Raw genomic sequence first — 22,447 nt, 5'->3', positions numbered from 1 at the left:
ACAACTAGCACCACAGCGGGTCTTTTCAAGAGATATTAAATTGTAAGGGAAAGCTTTGATAAAACCCCCCCCCCAAAAAAAAAAAAAAGAAACTTTCCCAGCCTCAAGCTGCTTAGCATTTGCGATCTGACCGGAGTTGGCACATTCAGCTTAGAGTGGCCAATGACAGATTGTTCACACCAGTGCGGCTCTTTTCAAGAGGAATAGAATCGTCAGGGAAAGCTTGGATCAAAACGAAAAAACCAAGTCAACGGCACCAGGGATTCCCAGCCAGTCTCCCATGCTGGTACTTGCCTAGCCTCAAGCTGCTTAGCGTTTGTGATCTGACGAGGGCAGGCACATTCAGCTTAGAGTGGCCATTGACAGACAACTAGCACCACAGCGGGTCTTTTCAAGAGATATAAAATTGTAAGTGAAAGCTTTGATAAACCCCCCCCCCCAAAAAAAAAAGAAAACTTGCCCAGCCTCAAGCTGCTTAGCATTTGCGATCTGACCAGAGCTGGCACATTCAGCTTAGAGTGACCAATGACAGATTGTTCACATCAGTGCGGCTCTTTTCAAGAGGAATACAATCGTCAGGGAAAGCTTGGATCAAAACGAAAAAACTAAGTCAGGGTTACCAGGGATTCCCAGCCAGTCTCCCATGCTGGTACTTGCCTAGCCTCAAGCTGCTTAGCATTTGCGATCTGACGAGGGCAGGCACATTCAGCTTAGTGTGGCCATTGACTGATTGCTTTTGCGTCTGCTAGTCTTTTCAAGATGAAAACAATCGTAAGGGAAAGCTTTGAGAAAAACAAAGTAGCAAGTCAACGGTACCGGGTATTCCCAGCCAGTCTCCCATGCCGGTACTTGCCCAGCCTCAAGCTGCTTAGCGTTTGCGACCTGACGAGGGCAGGCACATTCAGCTTAGAGTGGCCATTGACGGACAACTAGCACCACAGCGGGTCTTTTCAAGAGATATAAAATTGTAAGGGAAAGCTTTGATAAACCCCCCCCCAAAAAAAAAAAAACTTGCCCAGCCTCAAGCTGCTTAGCATTTGCGATCTGACCAGAGCTGGCACATTCAGCTTAGAGTGGCCAATGACAGATTATTCACACCAGTGCGGCTCTTTTCAAGAGGAATACAATCGTCAGGGAAAGCTTGGATCAAAACGAAAAAACCAAGTCAACTGTACCAGGTATTCCCAGCCAGTCTCCCATGCTGGTACTTGCCTAGCCTCAAGCTGCTTAGCATTTGCAATCTGACGAGGGTAGGCACATTCAGCTTAGTGTGGCCATTGACCGATTGCTTTCGCGTCTGCTAGTCTTTTCAAGATGAAAACAATCGTAAGGGAAAGCTTTGAGAAAAACAAAATAGCAAGTCAACGGTACCGGGGATTCCCAGCCAGGCTCCCATGCCGGTACTTGCCCAGCCTCAAGCTGCTTAACGTTTGCGATCTGACAAGGGCAGGCACATTCAGCTTAGAGTGGCCATTGACGGACAACTAGCACCACAGCGGGTCTTTTCAAGAGATATAAAATTGTAAGGGAAAGCTTTGATAAACCCCCCCCCCCAAAAAAAAAAAGAAACTTGCCCAGCCTCAAGCTGCTTAGCATTTGCGATCTGACCAGAGCTGGCACATTCAGCTTAGAGTGGCCAATGACAGATTGTTCACACCAGTGCGGCTTTTTTCAAGAGGAATACAATCGTCAGGGAAAGCTTGGATCAAAACGAAAAAATAAAGTCAACGGTACCAGGGATTCCCAGCCAGTCTCCCATGCTGGTACTTGCCTAGCCTCAAGCTGCTTAGCATTTGCGATCTGACGAGGGCAGGCACATTCAGCTTAGTGTGGCCATTGACCGATTGCTTTCGCGTCTGCTAGTCTTTTCAAGATGAAAACAATCGTAAGGGAAAGCTTTGAGAAAAACAAAATAGCAAGTCAATGGTACCGGGAATTCCCAGCCAGTCTCCCATGCCGGTACTTGCCCAGCCTCAAGCTGCTTAGCGTTTGCGACCTGACAAGGGCAGGCACATTCAGCTTAGAGTGGCCATTGACGGACAACTAGCACCACAGCGGGTCTTTTCAAGAGATATAAAATTGTAAGGGAAAGCTTTGATAAACCCCCCCCCCAAAAAAAAAAAAAAAACTTGCCCAGCCTCAAGCTGCTTAGCATTTGCGACCTGACGAGGGCAGGCACATTCAGCTTAGTGTGGCCATCGACCGATTGCTTTCGCGTCTGCTAGTCTTTTCAAGATGAAAACAATCGTAAGGGAAAGCTTTGAGAAAAACAAAATAGCAAGTCAACGGTACCGGGGATTCCCAGCCAGTCTCCCATGCCGGTACTTGCCCAGCCTCAAGCTGCTTAGCGTTTGCGATCTGACGAGGGCAGGCACATTCAGCTTAGAGTGGCCATTGACGGACAACTAGCACCACAGCGGATCTTTTCAAGAGATATAAAATTGTAAGGGAAAGCTTTGATAACCCCCCCCCAAAAAAAAAAAAGAAACTTGCCCAGCCTCAAGCTGCTTAGCATTTGCGATCTGACCAGAGCTGGCACATTCAGCTTAGAGTGGCCAATGACAGATTGTTTACACCAGTGCGGCTCTTTTCAAGAGGTATACAATCGTCAGGGAAAGCTTGGATCAAAACGAAAAAACCAAGTCAACGGTACCAGGGATTCCCAGCCAGTCTCCCATGCTGGTACTTGCCTAGCTTCAAGCTGCTTAGCATTTGCGATCTGACGAGGGGAGGCACATTCAGCTTAGTGTGGCCATTGACCAATTGCTTTTGCGTCTGCTAGTCTTTTCAAGATGAAAACAATCATAAGGGAAAGCTTTGAGAAAAACAAAATAGCAAGTCAACGGTACCAGGGACTCCCAGCCAGTCTCCCATGCCAGTACTTGCCCAGCCTCAAGCTGCTTAGCGTTTGCGATCTGACGAGGGAAGGCACATTCAGCATAGAGTGGCCATTGACGGACAACTAGCACCACAGTGGGTCTTTTCAAGAGATATAAAATTGTAAGGGAAAGCTTTGATTAACCCCCCCCCCCCCCAAAAAAAAAAAAAAAAAAAAAAAAAGAAACTTGCCCAGCCTCAAGCTACTTAGCATTTGCGATCTGACCAGAGCTGGCACATTCAGCTTAGAGTGGCCAATGACTGGTTGTTCACACCAGTGCGGCTCTTTTCAAGAGGAATACAATCGTCAGGGAAAGCTTGGATCAAAACGAAAAAACCAAGTCAACGGTACCAGGGATTCCCAGCCAGTCTCCCATGCTGGTACTTGCCTAGCCTCAAGCTGCATAGCATTTGCGATCTGACGAGGGCAGGCACATTTAGCTTAGTGTGGCCATTGACCGATTGCTTTCGCGTCTGCTAGTCTTTTCAAGATGAAAACAATCGTAAGGGAAAGCTTTGAGAAAAACAAAATAGCAAGTCAATGGTACCGGGGATTCCCAGCCAGTCTCCCATGCCGGTACTTGCCCAGCCTCAAGCTGCTTAGCGTTTAGCGATCTGACGAGGGCAGGCACATTCAGCTTAGAGTGGCCAATGACAGATTGTGCACACCAGTGCGGCTCTTTTCAAGAGGAATACAATCATCAGGGAAAGCTTGGATCAAAACGAAAAAACCAAGTCAACGGTACCAGGGATTCCCAGCCAGTCTCCCATGCTGGTACTTGCCTAGCCTCAAGCTGCTTAGCATTTGCGATCTGACGAGGGAAGGCACATTCAGCTTAGTGTGGCCATTGACCAATTGTTTTCGCGTCTGCTAGTCTTTTCAAGATGAAAACAATCATAAGGGAAAGCTTTGAGAAAAACAAAATAGCAAGTCAACGGTATCGGGGATTCCCAGCCAGTCTCCCATGCCGGTACTTGCCCAGCCTCAAGCTGCTTAGCGTTTGCGATGTGACGAGGGCAGGAACATTCAGCTTAGAGTGGCCATCGATGGACAACTAGCACCACAGCGGGTCTTTTCAAGAGATATAAAATTGTAAGGGAAAGCTTAGATAAACCCCCCCCAAAAAAAAAGAAACTTGCCCAGCCTCAAGCTGCTTAGTATTTGCGATCTGACCAGAGCTGGCACATTCAGCTTAGAGTGGCCAATGACAGATTGCTCACACCAGTGCGGCTCTTTTCAAGAGGAATACAATCGTCAGGGAAAGCTTGGATCAAAACGAAAAAACCAAGTCAACGGTACTAGGGATTCCCAGCCAGTCTTCCATGCTGGTACTTGCCTAGCCTCAAGCTGCTTAGCATTTGTGATCTGACGAGGGCAGGCACATTCAGCTTAGTGTGGCCATTGACCAATTGCTTTCGCGTCTGCTAGTCTTTTCAAGATGAAAACAATCGTAAGGGAAAGCTTTGAGAAAAACAAAATAACAAGTCAACGGTACCGGGGATTCCCAGCCAGTCTCCCATGCCGGTACTTGCCCAGCCTCAAGCTGCTTAGCATTTGCGATCTGACGAGGGCAGGCACATTCAGCTTAAAGTGGCCATTGACGGACAGCTAGCACCACAGCGGGTCATTTCAAGAGATATAAAATTGTAAGGGAAAGCTTTGATTAAACCCCCCCCCAAAAAAAAAAAGAAACTTGCCCAGCCTCAAGCTGCTTAGCATTTGCGATCTAACCAGAGCTGGCACATTCAGCTTAGAGTGGCCAATTACAGATTGTTCACACCAGTGCGGCTCTTTTCAAGAGGAATACAATCGTCAGGGAAAGCTTGGATCAAAACGAAAAAACCAAGTCAACGGTACCAGGGATTCCCAGCCAGTCTCCCATGCTGGTACTTGCCTAGCTTCAAGCTGCTTAGCATTTGCGATCTGACGAGGGCAGGCACATTCAGCTTAGTGTGGCCATTGACCGATTGCTTTTGCGTCTGCTAGTCTTTTCAAGATGAAAACAATCATAAGGGAAAGCTTTGAGAAAAACAAAATAGCAAGTCAACGGTACCAGGGACTCCCAGCCAGTCTCCCATGCCAGTACTTGCCCAGCCTCAAGCTGCTTAGCGTTTGCGATCTGACGAGGGCAGGCACATTCAGCATAGAGTGGCCATTGACGGACAACTAGCACCACAGCGGGTCTTTTCAAGAGATATAAAATTGTAAGGGAAAGCTTTGATTGACCCCCCCCCCCAAAAAAAAAAAAGAAACTTGCCCAGCCTCAAGCTGCTTAGCATTTGCGATCTGACCAGAGCTGGCACATTCAGCTTAGAGTGGCCAATGACAGATTGTTCACACCAGTGCGGCTCTTTTCAAGAGGAATACAATCGTCAGGGAAAGCTTGGATCAAAACGAAAAAACCAAGTCAACGGTACCAGGGATTCCCAGCCAGTCTCCCATGCTGGTACTTGCCTAGCCTCAAGCTGCATAACATTTGCGATCTGACGAGGGCAGGCACATTTAGCTTAGTGTGACCTTTGACCGATTGCTTTCGAGGCTGCTAGTCTTTTCAAGATGAAAACAATCGTAAGGGAAAGCTTTGAGAAAAACAAAATAGCAAGTCAATGGTACCGGGGATTCCCAGCCAGTCTCCCATGCCGGTACTTGCCCAGCCTCAAGCTGCTTAGCGTTTGCGATCTGACGAGGGCAGGCACATTCAGCTTAGAGTGGCCAATGACAGATTGTTCACACCAGTGCGGCTCTTTTCAAGAGGAATACAATCGTCAGGGAAAGCTTGGCTCAAAACGAAAAAACCAAGTCAACGGTACCAGGGATTCCCAGCCAGTCTCCCATGCTGGTGCTTGCCTAGCCTCAAGCTGCTTAGCATTTGCGATCTGATGAGGGCAGGCACATTCAGCTTAGTGTGGCCATTGACCGATTGCTTTTGCGTCTGCTAGTCTTTTCAAGATGAAAACAATCGTAAGGGAAAGCTTTGAGAAAAACAAAATAGCAAGTCAATGGTACCGGGGAATCCCAGCCAGGCTCCCATGCCGGTACTTGCCCAGCCTCAAGCTGCTTAGCGTTTGCGATCTGACGAGGGCAGCCACACTCAGCTTAGAGTGGCCATTGACGGACAACTAGCACCACAGCGGGTCTTTTCAAGAGATATAAAATTGTAAGGGAAAGCTTTGATAAACCCCCCCCCCCCAAAAAAAAGAAACTTGCCCAGCCTCAAGCTGCTTAGCATTTGCGATCTGACCAGAGCTGGCACATTCAGCTTAGAGTGGCCAATGACAGATTGTTCACACCAGTGCGGCTCTTTTCAAGAGGAATACAATCGTCAGGGAAAGCTTGGATCAAAACGAAAAAACCAAGTCAACGGTACCAGGGATTCCCAGCCAGTCTCCCATGCTGGTACTTGCCTAGCTTCAAGCTGCTTAGCATTTGCGATCTGACAAGGGCAAGCACATTCAGCTTAGTATGGCCATTGACCGATTGCTTTTGCGTCTGCTAGTCTTTTCAAGATGAAAACAATCATAAGGGAAAGCTTTGAGAAAAACAAAATAGCAAGTCAACGGTACCAGGGACTCCCAGCCAGTCTCCCATGCCAGTACTTGCCCAGCCTCAAGCTGCTTAGCGTTTGCGATCTGACGAGGGCAGGCACATTCAGCATAGAGTGGCCATTGACGGACAGCTAGCACCACAGCGGGTCTTTTCAAGAGATATAAAATTGTAAGGGAAAGCTTTGATTAACCCCCCCCCCCCAAAAAAAAAAAAAAAGAAACTTGCCCAGCCTCAAGCTGCTTAGCATTTGCGATCTGACCAGAGCTGGCACATTCAGCTTAGAGTGGCCAATGACAGATTGTTCACACCAGTGCGGCTCTTTTCAAGAGGAATACAATCTTCAGGGAAAGCTTGGATCAAAACGAAAAAACCAAGTTAACGGTACCAGGGATTCCCAGCCAGTCTCCCATGCTGGTACTTGCCTAGCCTCAAGCTGCTTAGCATTTGCGATCTGACGAGGGCAGGCACATTGAGCTTAGTGTGGCCATTGACCTATTGTTTTCGCGTCTGCTAGTCTTTTCAAGATGAAAACAATCATAAGGGAAAGCTTTGAGAAAAACAAAATCGCAAGTCAACGGTACCGGGGATTCCCAGCCAGTCTCCCATGCCGGTACTTGCCCAGCCTCAAGCTGCTTAGCGTTTGCGATGTGACGAGGGCAGGAACATTCAGCTTAGAGTGGCCATTGACAGACAGCTAGCACCACAGCGGATCTTTTCAAGAGATATAAAATTGTAAGGGAAAGCTTTGATTAACCCCCCTCCCCCAAAAAAAAAAAAAGAAACTTGCCCAGCCTCAAGCTGCTTAGCATTTGCGATCTGACCAGAGCTGGCACATTCAGCTTAGAGTGGCCAATGACAGATTGTTCACACCAGTGCGGCTCTTTTCAGGAGGAATACAATCGTCAGGGAAAGCTTGGATCAAAATGAAAAAAACGAGTCAACGGTACCAGGGATTCCTAGCCAGTCTCCAATGGTGGTACTTGCCTAGCCTCAAGCTGCTTAGCATTTTTGATCTGACGAGGGCAGGCACATTCAGCTTAGTGTGGCCATTGACCGATTGCTTTCACGTCTGCTAGTCTTTTCAAGATGAAAACAATCGTAAGGGAAAGCTTTGAGAAAAACAAAATAGCGAGTCAACGGTACCGGGGATTCCCAGCCAGTCTCCCATGCCGGTACTTGCCCAGCCTCAAGCTGCTTAGCGTTTACAATCTGACGAGGGCAGGCACATTCAGCTTAGAGTGGCCATTGACGGACAACTAGCACCACAGCGGGTCTTTTTAAGAGATATAAAATTGTAAGGGAAAGCTTTGATAAACCCCCCCCCCAAAAAAAAAAAAAAACTTGCCCAGCCTCAAGCTGCTTAGCATTTGCGATCTGACCAGAGCTGGCACATTCAGCTTAGAGTGGCCAATGACAGATTGCTCACACCAGTGCGGCTCTTTTCAAGAGGAATACAATCGTCAGGGAAAGCTTGGATCAAAACGAAAAAACCAAGTCAACGGTACCAGGGATTCCCAGCCAGTCTCCCATGCTGGTACTTGCCTAGCCTCAAGCTGCTTAGCATTTGCGATCTGACGAGGGCAGGCACATTCAGCTTAGTGTGGCCATTGACCTATTGTTTTCGCGTCTGCTAGTCTTTTCAAGATGAAAACAATCATAAGGGAAAGCTTTGAGAAAAACAAAATAGCAAGTCAACGGTACCGGGGATTCCCAGCCAGTCTCCCATGCCGGTACTTGCCCAGCCTCAAGCTGCTTAGCGTTTGCGATGTGACGAGGGCAGGAACATTCAGCTTAGAGTGGCCATTGACGGACAGCTAGCACCACAGCGGATCTTTTCAAGAGATATAAAATTGTAAGGGAAAGCTTTGATTAAACCCCCCCCCCCAAAAAAAAAAAAAGAAACTTGCCCAGCCTCAAGCTGCTTAGCATTTTCGATCTGACGAGGGCAGGCACATTCAGCTTAGTGTGGCCATTGACCGATTGCTTTCACGTCTGCTAGTCTTTTCAAGATGAAAACAATCGTAAGGGAAAGCTTTGAGAAAAACAAAATAGCGAGTCAACGGTACCGGGGATTCCCAGCCAGTCTCCCATGCCGGTACTTGCCCAGCCTCAAGCTGCTTAGCGTTTACAATCTGACGAGGGCAGGCACATTCAGCTTAGAGTGGCCATCGACGGACAACTAGCACCACAGCGGGTCTTTTCAAGAGATATAAAATTGTAAGGGAAAGCTTAGATAAACCCCCCCCCCCAAAAAAAGAAACTTGCCCAGCCTCAAGCTGCTTAGTATTTGCGATCTGACCAGAGCTGGCACATTCAGCTTAGAGTGGCCAACGACAGATTGTTCACACCAGTGCGGCTCTTTTCAAGAGGAATACAATCGTCAGGGAAAGCTTGGATCAAAACGAAAAAACCAAGTCAACGGTACCAGGGATTCCCAGCCAGTCTCCCATGCTGGAACTTGCCTAGCCTCAAGCTGCTTAGCATTTGCGATCTGACGAGGGCAGGCACATTCAGCTTAGTGTGGCCACTGACTGATTGGTTTTGCGTCTGCTAGTCTTTTCAAGATGAAAACAATCGTAAGGGAAAGCTTTGAGAAAAACAAAATAGCAAGTCAATGGTACCGGGGATTCCCAGCCAGTCTCCCATGCCGGTACTTGCCCAGCCTCAGGCTGCTTAGCGTTTGCGATCTGACGAGGGCAGGCACATTCAGCTTAGAGTGGCCATTGACGGACAACTAGCACCACAGCGGGTCTTTTCAAGAGATATAAAATTGTAAGGGAAAGCTTTGATAAACCCCCCCCCCAAAAAAAAAAAAAAAAACTTGCCCAGCCTCAAGCTGCTTAGCATTTGCGATCTGACCAGAGTTGGCACATTCAGCTTAGAGTGGCCAATGACAGATTGCTCACACCAGTGCGGCTCTTTTCAAGAGGAATACAATCGTCAGGGAAAGCTTGGATCAAAACGAAAAAACCAAGTCAACGGTACCAGGGATTCCCAGCCAGTCTCCCATGCTGGTACTTGCCTAGCCTCAAGCTGCTTAGCATTTGCGATCTGACGAGGGCAGGCACATTCAGCTTAGTGTGGCCATTGACCTATTGTTTTCGCGTCTGCTAGTCTTTTCAAGATGAAAACAATCATAAGGGAAAGCTTTGAGAAAAACAAAATAGCAAGTCAACGGTACCGGGGATTCCCAGCCAGTCTCCCATGCCGGTACTTGCCCAGCCTCAAGCTGCTTAGCGTTTGCGATGTGACGAGGGCAGGAACATTCAGCTTAGAGTGGCCATTGACGGACAGCTAGCACCACAGCGGATCTTTTCAAGAGGTATAAAATTGTAAGGGAAAGCTTTGATTAAACCCCCCCCCCCCAAAAAAAAAAAAAAAAAACTTGCCCAGCCTCAAGCTGCTTAGCATTTGCGATCTGACCAGAGCTGGCACATTCAGCTTAGAGTGGCCAATGACAGATTGTTCACACCAGTGCGGCTCTTTTCAAGAGGAATACAATCGTCAGGGAAAGCTTGGATCAAAACGAAAAAAACGAGTCAACGGTACCAGGGATTCCTAGCCAGTCTCCAATGCTGGTACTTGCCTAGCCTCAAGCTGCTTAGCGTTTTCGATCTGACGAGGGCAGGCACATTCAGTTTAGTGTGGCCATTGACCGATTGCTTTCAAGTCTGCTAGTCTTTTCAAGATGAAAACAATCGTAAGGGAAAGCTTTGAGAAAAACAAAATAGCGAGTCAACGGTACCGGGGATTCCCAGCCAGTCTCCCATGCCGGTACTTGCCCAGCCTCAAGCTGCTTAGCGTTTACAATCTGACGAGGGCAGGCACATTCAGCTTAGAGTGGCCATCGATGGACAACTAGCACCACAGCGGGTCTTTTCAAGAGATATAAAATTGTAAGGGAAAGCTTAGATAAACCCCCCCCCCAAAAAAAAGAAACTTGCCCAACCTCAAGCTGCTTAGTATTTGCGATCTGACCAGAGCTGGCACATTCAGCTTAGAGTGGCCAATGACAGATTGTTCACACTAGTGCGGCTCTTTTCAAGAGGAATACAATCGTCAGGGAAAGCTTGGATCAAAACGAAAAAACCAAGTCAACGGTACCAGGGATTCCCAGCCAGTCTCCCATGCTGGTACTTGCCTAGCCTCAAGCTGCTTAGCATTTGCGATCTGACGAGGGCAGGCACATTCAGCTTAGTGTGGCCATTGACCATTTGCTTTTGCGTCTGCTAGTCTTTTCAAGATGAAAACAATCGTAAGGGAAAGCTTTGAGAAAAACAAAATAGCAAGTCAATGGTACCAGGGATTCCCAGCCAGTCTCCCATGCTGGTATTTGCCTAGCCTCAATCTGATGAGGGCAGGCACATTCAGCTTAGTGTGGCCATTGACCGATTGCTTTCAAGTCTGCTAGTCTTTTCAAGATGAAAACAATCGTAAGGGAAAGCTTTGAGAAAAACAAAATAGCGAGTCAACGGTACCGGGGATTCCCAGCCAGTCTCCCATGCCGGTACTTGCCCAGCCTCAAGCTGCTTAGCGTTTACAATCTAACGAGGGCAGGCACATTCAGCTTAGAGTGGCCATCGATGGACAACTAGCACCACAGCGGGTCTTTTCAAGAGATATAAAATTGTAAGGGAAAGCTTAGATAAACCCCCCCCCCCCAAAAAAAGAAACTTGCCCAGCCTCAAGCTGCTTAGTATTTGCGATCTGACCAGAGCTGGCACATTCAGCTTAGAGTGGCCAATGACAGATTGTTCACACTAGTGCGGCTCTTTTCAAGAGGAATACAATCGTCAGGGAAAGCTTGGATCAAAACGAAAAAACCAAGTCAACGGTACCAGGGATTCCCAGCCAGTCTCCCATGCTGGTACTTGCCTAGCCTCAAGCTGCTTAGCATTTGCGATCTGACGAGGGCAGGCACATTCAGCTTAGTGTGGCCATTGACCAATTGCTTTTGCGTCTGCTAGTCTTTTCAAGATGAAAACAATCGTAAGGGAAAGCTTTGAGAAAAACAAAATAGCAAGTCAATGGTACCAGGGATTCCCAGCCAGTCTCCCATGCTGGTATTTGCCTAGCCTCAATCTGATGAGGGCAGGCACATTCAGCTTAGTGTGGCCATTGACCGATTGCTTTCGCATCTGCTAGTCTTTTCAAGATGAAAACAATCGTAAGGGAAAGCTTTGAGAAAAACAAAATAGCAAGTCAACGGTACCGGGGATTCGTAGCCAGTCTCCCATACCGGTACTTGCCCAGCCTCAAGCTGCTTAGCGTTTGCGATCTGACGAGGGCAGGCACATTCAGCTTAGAGTGGCCATTGATGGACAACTAGCACCACAGCGGGTCTTTTCAAGAGATATAAAATTGTAAGGGAAAGCTTTGAAACCCCCCCCCAAAAAAAAAAAGAAACTTGCCCAGCCTCAAGCTGCTTAGCATTTGCGATCTGACCAGAGCTTGCACATTCAGCTTAGAGTGGCCAATGACAGATTGTTCACACCAGTGCGGCTCTTTTCAAGAGGAATACAATCGTCAGGGAAAGCTTGGATCAAAACGAAAAAACCAAGTCAACGGTACCAGGGATTCCCAGCCAGTCTCCCATGCTGGTACTTGCCTAGCCTCAAGCTGCTTAGCATTTGCGATCTGACGAGGGCAGGCACATTCAGCTTAGTGTGGCCATTGACCGATTGCTTTCGCGTCTGCTAGTCTTTTCAAGATGAAAACAATCGTAAGGGAAAGCTTTGAGAAAAACAAAATAGCAAGTCAATGGTACCGGGGATTCCCAGCCAGTCTCCCATGCCGGTACTTGCCCAGCCTCAAGCTGCTTAGCGTTTGCGATCTGACGAGGGAAGGCACATTCAGCTTAGAGTGGCCATTGACGGACAACTAGCACCACAGCGGGTCTTTTCAAGAGATATAAAATTGTAAGGGAACGCTTTGATTAAACCCCCCCCCCCCCAAAAAAAAAGGAACTTGCCCAGCCTCAAGCTGCTTAGCATTTGCGATCTGACCAGAGCTGGCACATTCAGCTTAGAGTGGCCAATGACAGATTGTTCACACCAGTGCGGCTCTTTTCAAGAGGAATACAATCGTCAGGGAAAGCTTGGATCAAAACGAAAAAACCAAGTCAACGGTACCAGGGATTCCCAGCCAGTCTCCCATGCTGGTACTTGCCTAGCCTCAAGCTGCTTAGCATTTTCGATCTGACGAGGGCAGGCACATTCAGCTTAGTGTGGCCATTGACCGATTGCTTTCACGTCTGCTAGTCTTTTCAAGATGAAAACAATCGTAAGGGAAAGCTTTGAGAAAAACAAAATCGCAAGTCAACGGTAATGGGGATTCCCAGCCAGTCTCCCATGCCGGTACTTGCCCAGCCTCAAGCTGCTTAGCGTTTGCAATGTGACGAGGGCAGGAACATTCAGCTTAGAGTGGCCATTGACAGACAGCTAGCACCACAGCGGATCTTTTCAAGAGATATAAAATTGTAAGGGAAAGCTTTGATTAACCCCCCCCCCCCCCAAAAAAAAAAAAAGAAACTTGCCCAGCCTCAAGCTGCTTAGCATTTGCGATCTGACCAGAGCTGGCACATTCAGCTTAGAGTGGCCAATGACAGATTGTTCACACCAGTGCGGCTCTTTTCAGGAGGAATACAATCGTCAGGGAAAGCTTGGATCAAAACGAAAAAAACGAGTCAACGGTACCAGGGATTCCTAGCCAGTCTCCAATGCTGGTACTTGCCTAGCCTCAAGCTGCTTAGCATTTTCGATCTGACGAGGGCAGGCACATTCAGCTTAGTGTGGCCATTGACCGATTGCTTTCACGTCTGCTAGTCTTTTCAAGATGAAAACAATCGTAAGGGAAAGCTTTGAGAAAAACAAAATAGCGAGTCAACGGTACCGGGGATTCCCAGCCAGTCTCCCATGCCGGTACTTGCCCAGCCTCAAGCTGCTTAGCGTTTACAATCTGACGAGGGCAGGCACATTCAGCTTAGAGTGGCCATTGACGGACAACTAGCACCACAGCGGGTCTTTTCAAGAGATATAAAATTGTAAGGGAAAGCTTTGATAAACCCCCCCCCCAAAAAAAAAAAAAAAAACTTGCCCAGCCTCAAGCTGCTTAGCGTTTACAATCTGACGAGGGCAGGCACATTCAGCTTAGAGTGGCCATTGACGGACAACTAGCACCACAGCGGGTCTTTTCAAGAGATATAAAATTGTAAGGGAAAGCTTTGATAAACCCCCCCCCCAAAAAAATAGAAACTTGCCCAGCCTCAAGCTGCTTAGCATTTGCGATCTGACCAGAGCTGGCACATTCAGCTTAGAGTGGCCAATGACAGATTGTTCACACCAGTGCGGCTCTTTTCAAGAGGAATACAATCGTCAGGGAAAGCTTGGATCAAAACGAAATAACCAAGTCAACGGTACCAGGGATTCCCAGCCAGTATCCCATGCTGGTACTTGCCTAGCCTCAAGCTGCTTAGCATTTGCGATCTGACGAGGGCCGGCACATTCAGCTTAGTGTGGCCATTGACCAGTTGCTTTGGCGTCTGCTAGTGTTTTCAAGATGAAAACAATCGTAAGGGAAAGCTTTGAGATTAACAAAATAGCAAGTCAACGGTACCGGGGATTCCCAGCCAGTCTCCCATGCCGGTACTTGCCCAGCCTCAAGCTGCTTAGCGTTTGCGATCTGACGAGGGCAGGCACATTCAGCTTAGAGTGGCCATTGACGGACAACTAGCACCACAGCGGGTCTTTTCAAGAGATATAAAATTGTAAGGGAAAGCTTTGATAAAACCCCCCCCCAAAAAAAATAGAAACTTGCCCAGCCTCAAGCTGCTTAGCATTTGCGATCTGACCAGAGCTGGCACATTCAGCTTAGAGTGGCCAATGACAGATTGTTCACACCAGTGCGGCTCTTTTCAAGAGGAATACAATCGTCAGGGAAAGCTTGGATCAAAACGAAAAAACCAAGTCAACGGTACCAGGGATTCCCAGCCAGTCTCCCATGCTGGTACTTGCCTAGCCTCAAGCTGCTTAGCATTTGCGATCTGACGAGGGCCGGCACATTCAGCTTAGTGTGGCCATTGACCAATTGCTTTCGCGTCTGCTAGTCTTTTCAAGATGAAAACAATCGTAAGGGAAAGCTTTGAGAAAAACAAAATAGCAAGTCAACGGTACCGGGGATTCCCAGCCAGTCTCCCATGCCGGTACTTGCCCAGCCTCAAGCTGCTTAGCGTTTGCGATCTGGCGAGGGCAGGCACATTCAGCTTAGAGTGGCCATTGACGGACAACTAGCACCACAGCAGGTCTTTTCAAGAGATATAAAATTGTAAGGGAAAGCTTTAATTAAACCCCCCCCCAAAAAAAAAAGAAACTTGCCCAGCCTCAAGCTGCTTAGCATTTGCGATCTGACCAGAGCTGGCACATTCAGCTTAGAGTGGCCAATGACAGATTGTTCACACCAGTGTGGCTCTTTTCAAGAGGAATACAATCGTCAGGGAAAGCTTGGATCAAAATGAAAAAACTAAGTCTACGGTACCAGGGATTCCCAGCCAGTCTCCCATGCTGGTACTTGCCTAGCCTCAAGCTGCTTAGCGTTTGCGATCTGACGAAGGCAGGCACATTCAGCTTAGAGTGGCCATTGATGGACAACTAGCACCACAGCAGGTCTTTTCAAGAGATATAAAATTGTAAGGGAAAGCTTTGATTAAACCCCCCCCCCCCCAAAAAAAAGAAACTTGCCCAGCCTCAAGCTGCTTAGCATTTGCGATCTGACCACAGCTAGCACATTCAGCTTAGAGTGGCCAATGACAGATTGTTCACACCAGTGCGGCTCTTTTCAAGAGGAATACAATCGTCAGGGAAAGCTTGGATCAAAACGAAAAAACCTAGTCAACGGTACCAGGGATTCCCAGCCAGTCTCCCATGCTGGTACTTGCCTAGCCTCAAGCTGCTTAGCATTTGCGATCTGAGGAGGGCAGGCACATTCAGCTTAGTGTGGCCATTAACCAATTGCTTTCGCGTCTGCTAGTCTTTTCAAGATGAAAACAATCATAAGGGAAAGCTTTGAGAAAAACAAAATAGCAAGTCAACGGTACCGGGTATTCGCAGCCAGCCTCCCATGCCGGTACTTGCCCAGCCTCAAGCTGCTTAGCGTTTGCGATCTGACAAGCGCAGGCACATTCAGCTTAGAGTGGCCGGCACATTCAGCTTTGAGTGGCCATTGATGGACAACTAGCACCACAGCGGGTCTTTTCAAGAGATATAAAATTGTAAGGGAAAGCTTTGATAAACCCCCCCCCCAAAAAAAAAGAAACTTGCCCAGCCTCAAGCTGCTTAGCATTTGCAACCTGTCCAGAGCTGGCACATTCAGCTTAGAGTGGCCAATGACAGATTGTTCACACCAGTGCGGCTCTTTTCAAGAGGAATACAATCGTCAGGGAAAGCTTGGATCAAAATAAGTCAATGGTACCAGGGATTCCCAGCCAGTCTCCCATGCTGGTACTTGCCTAGCCTCAAGCTGCTTAGCATTTGTGATCTGGCGAGGGCAGGCACATTCAGCTTAGTGTGGCCATTGACAAATTGCTTTCGCGTCTGCTAGTCTTTTCAAGATGAAAACATTCGTAAGGGAAAGCTTTGAGAAAAACAAAATAGCAAGTCAATGGTACCGGTGATTCCCAGCCAGTCTCCCATGCCGGTACTTGCCCAGCCTCAAGCTGCTTAGCGTTTGCGATCTGACGAGGGCAGGCACATTCAGCTTAGAGTGGCCATTGACGGACAACTAGCACCACAGCGGGTCTTTTCAAGAGATATAAAATTGTAAGGGAAAGCTTTGATAAACCCCCCCCCACCCCAAAAAAAAGAAACTTGCCCAGCCTCAAGCTGCTTAGCATTTGCGATCTGACCAGAGCTGGCACATTCAGCTTAGAGTGGCCAATGACAGATTGTTCACACCAGTGCGGCTCTTTTCAAGAGGAATACAATCGTCAGGGAAAGCTTGGATCAAAACGAAAAAACTAAGTCAACGGTACCAGGGATTTCCAGCCAGTCTCCCATGCTGGTACTTGCCTAGCCTCAAGCTGCTTAGCATTTGCGATCTGACGAGGGCAGGCACATTCAGCTTAGTGTGGCCATTGACCGATTGCTTTCGCGTCTGCTAGTCTTTTCAAGATGAAAACAATCGTAAGGGAAAGCTTTGAGAAAAACAAAATAGCAAATCAACGGTACCGGGGATTCCCAGCCAGTCTCCCATGCCGGTACTTGCCCAGCCTCAAGCTGCTTAGCGTTTGCGATCTGACAAGGGCAGGCACATTCAGCTTAGAGTTGCCATTGACAGACAACTAGCACCACAGCGGGTCTTTTCAAGAGATATAAAATTGTAAGGGAAAGCTTTGATAAACCCCCCCCCCCAAAAAAAAAAGAATCTTGCCCAGCCTCAAGCTGCTTAGCATTTGCGATCTAACCAGAGCTGGCACATTCAGCTTAGAGTGGCCAATGACAGATTGTTCACACCAGTGCGGCTCTTTTCAAGAGGAATACAATCGTCAGGGAAAGCTTGGATCAAAACGAAAAAACCAAGTCAACGGTACCTGGGATTGCCAGCCAGTCTCCCATGCTGGTACTTGCCTAGCCTCAAGCTGCTTAGCATTTGCGATCTGACGAGGGCAGGCACATTCAGCTTAGTGTGGCCATTGACCATTGACCGATTGCTTTCGCGTCTGCTAGTCTTTTCAAGATGAAAACAATCGTAAGGGAAAGCTTTGAGAAAAACAAAATAGCAAGTCAACGGTACCGGGGATTCCCAGCCAGTCTCCCATGCCGGTACTTGCCCAGCCTCAAGCTGCTTAGCGTTTGCGATGTGATGAGGGCAGGCACATTCAGCTTAGAGTGGCCATTGACGGACAACTAGCACCACAGCGGGTCTTTTCAAGAGATATAAAATTGTAAGGGAAAGCTTTGATAAACCCCCCCCCCCAAAAAAAAAGAAACTTGCCCAGCCTCAAGCTGCTTAGCATTTGCGATCTGACCAGAGCTGGCACATTCAGCTTAGAGTGGCCAATGACAGATTGTTCATACCAGTGCGGCTCTTTTCAAGAGGAATACAATCGTCAGGGAAAGCTTGGATCAAAACGAAAAAAACAAGTCAACGGTACCAGGGATTCCCAGCCAGTCTCCAATGCTGGTACTTGCCTAGCCTCAAGCTGCTTAGCATTTGCAATCTGACGAGGGCAGGCACATTCAGCTTAGTGTGGCCATTGACCGATTGCTTTCGCGTCTGCTAGTCTTTTCAAGATGAAAACAATCGTAAGGGAAAGCTTTGAGAAAAACAAAATAGCAAGTCAACGGTACCGGGTATTCCCAGCCAGTCTCCCATGCGGTACTTGCCCAAACTCAAGCTGCTTAGCGTTTCGCGATCTGACGAGGGCAGGCACATTCAGCTTAGAGTGGCCATTGACGGACAACTTGCACCACAGCGGGTCTTTTCAAGAGATATAAAATTGTAAGGGAATGCTTTGATAAACCCCCCCCCCAAAAAAAAAAACTTGCCCAGCCTCAAGCTGCTTAGCATTTGCGATCTGACCAGAGCTGGCACATTCAGCTTAGACTGGCCAATGACAGAGTGTTCACACCAGTGCGGCTCTTTTCAAGAGGAATACAATCGTCAGGGAAAGCTTGGATCAAAACGAAAAAACCAAGTCAACGGTACCAGGGATTCCCAGGCAGTCTCCCATGCTGGTACTTCCCTAGCCTCAAGCTGCTTAGCATTTGCGATCCGACGAGGGCAGGCACATTCAGCTTAGTGTGGCCATTGACCGATTGCTTTCGCGTCTGCTAGTCTTTTCAAGATGAAAACAATCGTAAGGGAAAGCTTTGAGAAAAACAAAATAGCAAGTCAACGGTAACGGGGATTCCCAGCCAGTCTCCCATGCCGGTACTTGCCCAGCCTCAAGCTGCTTAGCGTTTGCGATCTGAGGAGGACAGGCACATTCAGCTTAGAGTGGCCATTGACGGACAACTAGCACCACAGCGGGTCTTTTCAAGAGATATAAAATTGTAAGGGAATGCTTTGATAAAACTCCCCCCCCCCAAAAAAAAAGAAACTTGCCCAGCCTCAAGCTGCTTAGCATTTGCGATCTGACCAGAGCTGGCACATTCAGCTTAGAGTGGCCAATGACAGATTGTTCACACCATTGCGGCTCTTTTCAAGAGGAATACAATCGTCAGGGAAAGCTTGGATCAAAACGAAAAAACCAAGTCAACGGTACCAGGTATTCCCAGCCAGTCTCCCATGCTGGTACTTGCCTAGCCTCAAGCTGCTTAGCATTTGCGAACTGACGAGGGCAGACACATTCAGCTTAGTGTGGCCATTGACCGATTGCTTTCACGTCTGCTAGTCTTTTCAAGATGAAAACAATCGTAAGGGAAAGCTTTGAGAAAAACAAAATAGCAAGTCAACGGTACCAGGGATTCCCAGCCAGTCTCCCATGCCGGTACTTGCCCAGCCTCAAGCTGCTTAGCGTTTGCGATCTGACGAGGGCAGGAACATTCAGCTTAGAGTGGCCATTGACGGACAACTAGCACCACAGCGGGTCTTTTCAAGAGATATAAAATTGTAAGGGAAAGCTTTGATAAAACACCCCCCCCAAAAAAAAGAAACTTGCCCAGCCTCAAGCTGCTTAGCATTTGCGATCTGACCAGAACTGGCACATTCAGCTTAGAGTGGCCAATGACAGATTGTTCACACCAGTGAGGCTCTTTTCAAGAGGAATACAATCGTCAGGGAAAGCTTGGATCAAAACGAAAAAACCAAGTCAACGGTACCAGGGATTCCCAGCCAGCCTCAAGCTGCTTAGCGTTTGCAATCTGACGAGAGAAGGCACATTCAGCTTAGAGTGGCCATTGACGGACAACTAGCACCACAGCGGGTCTTTTCAAGAGATATAAAATTGTAAGGGAAAGCTTTGATAAACCCCCCCCCCAAAAAAAAAAAAAAAAAGAAACTTGCCCAGCCTCAAGCTGCTTTGCATTTGCAATCTGACCAGAGCTGGCACATTCAGCTTAGAGTGGCCAATGACAGATTGTTCACACCAGTGCGGCTCTTTTCAAGAGGAATACAATCGTCAGGGAAAGCTTGGATCAAAACGAAAAAAACAAGTCAACGGTACCAGGGATTCCCAGCCAGTCTCCCATGCTGGTACTTGCCTAGCCTCAAGCTGCTTAGCATTAATGCGATCTGACGAGGGCAGGCACATTCAGCTTAGTGTGGCCATTGACCAATTGCTTTTGCGTCTGCTAGTCTTTTCAAGATGAAAACAATCGTAAGGGAAAGCTTTGAGAAAAACAAAATAGCAAGTCAACGGTACCCGGGATTCCCAGCCAGTCTCCCATGCCGGTACTTGCCCAGCCTCAAGCTGCTTAGCGTTTGCGATCTGACGAGGGCAGGCACATTCAGCTTAGAGTGGCATTTGTTGGACAACTAGCAACACAGCGGGTCTTTTCAAGAGATTTAAAATTGTAAGGGAAAGCTTTGATAAACCCCCCCCCCCAAAAAAAAAAGAAACTTGCCCAGCCTCAAGCTGCTTAGCATTTGCGATCTGACCAGAGCTGGCACATTCAGCTTAGAGTGGCCAATGACAGATTGTTCACACCAGTGCGGCTCTTTTCAAGAGGAATACAATCGTCAGGGAAAGCTTGGAACAAAATGAAAAAACAAAGTCAACGGTACAAGGGATTCCCAGACAGTCTCCCATGCTGGTACTTGCCTAGCCTCAAGCTGCTTAGCATTTGCGATCTGACGAGGGTAGGCACATTCAGCTTAGTGTGGCCATTGACAGATTGCTTTTGCGTCTGCTAGTCTTTTCAAGATGAAAACAATCGTAAGGGAAAGCTTTGAGAAATACATAATAGCAAGTCAACGGTACCGGGGATTCCCAGCCAGTCTCCCATGCCGGTACTTGCCCAGCCTCAAGCTGCTTAGCGTTTGCGATCTGACGAGGGCAGGCACATTCAGCTTAGAGTGGCCATTGACGGACAACTAGCACCACAGCGGGTCTTTTCAAGAGAAATAACATTGTAAGGGAAAGCTTTGATAAAACCCCCCCCAAAAAAAAAAGAAACTTGCCCAGCCTCAAGCTGCTTAGCATTTGCGATCTGACCAAAGCTGGCACATTCAGCTTAGAGTGGCCAATAACAGATTTTTCACACCAGTGCGGCTCTTTTCAAGAGGAATACAATCGTCAGGGAAAGCTTGGATCAAAACGAAAAAACCAAGTCAACTGTTATGACCCCAATGGCGAGGGTCTCAGAGGAACGTGGAAGTCTGCAGAGTACAAAAATCCAGCTCATAGGGCAGTGGTAACTGGGTTGACCATATATCTACTCCTAACGCCAACACTAGAAGTAGCCGGGGATCATTCCTACGTTGATTCTAGATGACACGCGCCAGCCGGAGAATCTAGCTACCCCTAGTAGAGGAAAACAAAGACCTTTCTTGCCTCCAGAGAAGGGGACCCCAAAGCTGGATAGAAGCCCCCCACAAATAATGACGGTTAGGTAAGAGGAAATGACAAACACAGAAATGAACCAGGTTTAGCACAGAGAGGCCCGCTTACTGATAGCAGAATAAAGAAAGGTAACTTATATGGTCAACAAAAACCCTATCAAAATCCACACTGGAAATTCAAGAACCCCCGAACCGTCTAACGGTCCGGTGGGAGAACACCAGCCCCCCTAGAGCTTCCAGCAAAGGTCAGGATATAGATTTGGAACAAGCTGGACAAAAATACAAAACCAAAACAAATAGCAAAAAGCAAAAGGCAGACTTAGCTGATATAACTGGAACCAGGATCAGTAGACAAGAGCACAGCAGACTAGCTCTGATAACTATGTTGCCAGGCATTGAACTGAAGGTCCAGGGAGCTTATATAGCAACACCCCTAACTAACGACCCAGGTGCGGATAAAAGGAATGACAGAAAAACCAGAGTCAAAAAACTAGTAACCACTAGAGGGAGCAAAAAGCAAATACACAACAGTACCCCCCCCTTAGTGAGGGGTCACCGAACCCTCACCACGACCACCAGGGCGATCAGGATGAGCGGCATGAAAGGCACGAACTAAATCGGCCGCATGAACATCAGAGGCGACCACCCAGGAATTATCCTCCTGACCATAGCCCTTCCACTTGACCAGGTACTGAAGCCTCCGCCTGGAGAGGCGAGAATCCAAGATCTTCTCCACCACGTACTCCAACTCGCCCTCAACCAACACCGGAGCAGGAGGCTCAGCAGAAGGAACTACAGGCACAATGTACCGCCGCAACAAGGACCTATGAAATACATTGTGAATAGCAAACGACACAGGAAGATCCAGACGAAAAGATACAGGATTAAGGATTTCCAATATCTTGTAAGGCCCAATAAAACGAGGTTTAAATTTGGGAGAGGAGACCTTCATAGGAACAAAGCGGGAAGAAAGCCATACCAAATCCCCAACGCGTAGTCGGGGACCCACACCGCGGCGGCGGTTGGCAAAGCGCTGAGCCTTCTCCTGTGACAACTTCAAGTTGTCCACCACATGATTCCAGATCTGCTGCAACCTATCCACCACAGAATCCACCCCAGGACAGTCAGAAGGCTCCACATGACCCGAAGAAAAGCGAGGATGGAAACCAGAGTTGCAGAAAAAAGGCGAAACCAAGGTGGCGGAACTAGCCCGATTATTAAGGGCAAACTCAGCCAACGGCAAGAATGTCACCCAATCGTCCTGATCAGCAGAGACAAAACACCTCAAATAAGCCTCCAAAGTCTGATTGGTTCGCTCCGTCTGTCCATTAGTCTGAGGATGGAAAGCAGACGAAAACGACAAATCAATGCCCATCCTACTACAAAAGGATCGCCAGAACCTGGAAACGAACTGGGATCCTCTGTCTGACACAATATTCTCAGGGATGCCGTGCAAACGAACCACGTTCTGGAAAAACACAGGAACCAGATCGGAAGAGGAAGGCAGCTTAGGCAAAGGAACCAAAT

General features: G+C 47.9%; 23 pseudogenes; all 23 read right to left on the bottom strand.

Moving 5' to 3' along the window:
• Positions 1–245: 245 nt before the first annotated feature.
• Positions 246–364, bottom strand: LOC143798777 (5S ribosomal RNA; annotated as a pseudogene).
• A 440-nt stretch (positions 365–804) lies between these two features.
• LOC143797952 (5S ribosomal RNA) lies at positions 805–923 on the bottom strand (annotated as a pseudogene).
• A 799-nt stretch (positions 924–1,722) lies between these two features.
• Positions 1,723–1,841, bottom strand: LOC143796897 (5S ribosomal RNA; annotated as a pseudogene).
• A 77-nt stretch (positions 1,842–1,918) lies between these two features.
• On the bottom strand, positions 1,919–2,037 carry LOC143800569 (5S ribosomal RNA; annotated as a pseudogene).
• A 243-nt stretch (positions 2,038–2,280) lies between these two features.
• Positions 2,281–2,399, bottom strand: LOC143799010 (5S ribosomal RNA; annotated as a pseudogene).
• A 1,766-nt stretch (positions 2,400–4,165) lies between these two features.
• LOC143800741 (5S ribosomal RNA) lies at positions 4,166–4,284 on the bottom strand (annotated as a pseudogene).
• Positions 4,285–4,723: 439 nt separating this feature from the next.
• Positions 4,724–4,842, bottom strand: LOC143800566 (5S ribosomal RNA; annotated as a pseudogene).
• An 834-nt stretch (positions 4,843–5,676) lies between these two features.
• Positions 5,677–5,795, bottom strand: LOC143800565 (5S ribosomal RNA; annotated as a pseudogene).
• A 438-nt stretch (positions 5,796–6,233) lies between these two features.
• LOC143800534 (5S ribosomal RNA) lies at positions 6,234–6,352 on the bottom strand (annotated as a pseudogene).
• A 1,565-nt stretch (positions 6,353–7,917) lies between these two features.
• On the bottom strand, positions 7,918–8,036 carry LOC143796781 (5S ribosomal RNA; annotated as a pseudogene).
• Positions 8,037–9,397: 1,361 nt separating this feature from the next.
• Positions 9,398–9,516, bottom strand: LOC143796666 (5S ribosomal RNA; annotated as a pseudogene).
• Positions 9,517–10,516: 1,000 nt separating this feature from the next.
• LOC143796549 (5S ribosomal RNA) lies at positions 10,517–10,635 on the bottom strand (annotated as a pseudogene).
• A 615-nt stretch (positions 10,636–11,250) lies between these two features.
• LOC143796433 (5S ribosomal RNA) lies at positions 11,251–11,369 on the bottom strand (annotated as a pseudogene).
• A 614-nt stretch (positions 11,370–11,983) lies between these two features.
• Positions 11,984–12,102, bottom strand: LOC143796321 (5S ribosomal RNA; annotated as a pseudogene).
• Positions 12,103–14,026: 1,924 nt separating this feature from the next.
• LOC143799009 (5S ribosomal RNA) lies at positions 14,027–14,145 on the bottom strand (annotated as a pseudogene).
• A 242-nt stretch (positions 14,146–14,387) lies between these two features.
• On the bottom strand, positions 14,388–14,506 carry LOC143800373 (5S ribosomal RNA; annotated as a pseudogene).
• Positions 14,507–15,307: 801 nt separating this feature from the next.
• LOC143800362 (5S ribosomal RNA) lies at positions 15,308–15,426 on the bottom strand (annotated as a pseudogene).
• A 1,010-nt stretch (positions 15,427–16,436) lies between these two features.
• Positions 16,437–16,555, bottom strand: LOC143800359 (5S ribosomal RNA; annotated as a pseudogene).
• Positions 16,556–18,112: 1,557 nt separating this feature from the next.
• On the bottom strand, positions 18,113–18,231 carry LOC143798045 (5S ribosomal RNA; annotated as a pseudogene).
• A 440-nt stretch (positions 18,232–18,671) lies between these two features.
• Positions 18,672–18,790, bottom strand: LOC143798848 (5S ribosomal RNA; annotated as a pseudogene).
• Positions 18,791–18,867: 77 nt separating this feature from the next.
• Positions 18,868–18,986, bottom strand: LOC143798723 (5S ribosomal RNA; annotated as a pseudogene).
• A 1,145-nt stretch (positions 18,987–20,131) lies between these two features.
• On the bottom strand, positions 20,132–20,250 carry LOC143800737 (5S ribosomal RNA; annotated as a pseudogene).
• Positions 20,251–20,327: 77 nt separating this feature from the next.
• Positions 20,328–20,446, bottom strand: LOC143799007 (5S ribosomal RNA; annotated as a pseudogene).
• Between the last annotated feature and the right edge of the window lie 2,001 nt (positions 20,447–22,447).

The sequence above is a fragment of the Ranitomeya variabilis genome, chromosome 1 (assembly GCF_051348905.1).
Source record: "Ranitomeya variabilis isolate aRanVar5 chromosome 1, aRanVar5.hap1, whole genome shotgun sequence".
Classification (NCBI taxonomy): domain Eukaryota; kingdom Metazoa; phylum Chordata; class Amphibia; order Anura; family Dendrobatidae; genus Ranitomeya; species Ranitomeya variabilis.
The sequence above is the reverse complement of the archived record's forward strand: the minus strand, read 5'-3'. Positions and strand labels throughout refer to the sequence as shown.